The sequence below is a fragment of the Penaeus monodon genome, chromosome 30 (assembly GCF_015228065.2).
Source record: "Penaeus monodon isolate SGIC_2016 chromosome 30, NSTDA_Pmon_1, whole genome shotgun sequence".
NCBI classification, from domain to species: domain Eukaryota; kingdom Metazoa; phylum Arthropoda; class Malacostraca; order Decapoda; family Penaeidae; genus Penaeus; species Penaeus monodon.
Window position 1 is genome coordinate 20463680 of NC_051415.1, and position 879 is coordinate 20464558.

An 879-nucleotide genomic window follows, 5' to 3' on the forward strand; every position below is an offset into this window, starting at 1 on the left:
CCCACACCTGCAACCTAGAAAAAGGGTTAACAAAGCATAAAGATAATATTAATTTGTATCCCCAATTGCATGAGGATATGGGGAAAATTTCCATATCTCTAATGAGGAAAATGTATTAACTGGGACTGAAATGTTCCCTTCCTCTTCGCTAAGATCATTAATTTTTTATCTATTTATTCTTGTTATCTCGCAAAGAATTTTTTAAGCCTTTATGTTTTAAAAAAATTTTTTCCGCATAAGGTTAATCAAGGCAAAAAATTGATAGGAATAAAATTTCGCCTCTTGACATAATCCAAGTAATACCCCCCTTCCCCCCTCCTTACTTCCCCCCTCTTTCCCTCCCTCGTCACCCTCCTGTCCCCCATCTCCCGGCGTCTACGGACCAATAGGAACTGCAAACTTTAACAATCTGCGATTCTGATTGGTCCATTAAAAGAAGGGGGACGGGCCCTTCCCGGGCTCCCTGGAGTTTCTTCTCCTGGGGGATGGGGGAAAAATTTTGCTTTGTTGAGAATTTGTTTTTTTTTTCGGTTGAGGAGAGAATTTTGATGGTGATAATGAAGCAGAAAATAAAACAAAATTTGGAGTAAATGGAAAGAGAGAAGGAGAGTGGGGAAGGGGGAAAAAACAAAAACCGGGGGATAGGGGGAAAACAAAAAATTTGGGGGAAAAAGAAAAGACCCAAAATAGATCCCAATATATAGATGAAAAAATTTAAGGGCCATAGGGCCCCAAACTCAACATGCTTTAGAATAATTTTTAAATACACATGTGGTATATACGATAATTCAGAGACAGAGAGTACACAATAAAACCTTTGGGATATTCCCACTTCAGTGAATAACGTTCAATATCGTAAAAGAGAATACACCTATATTT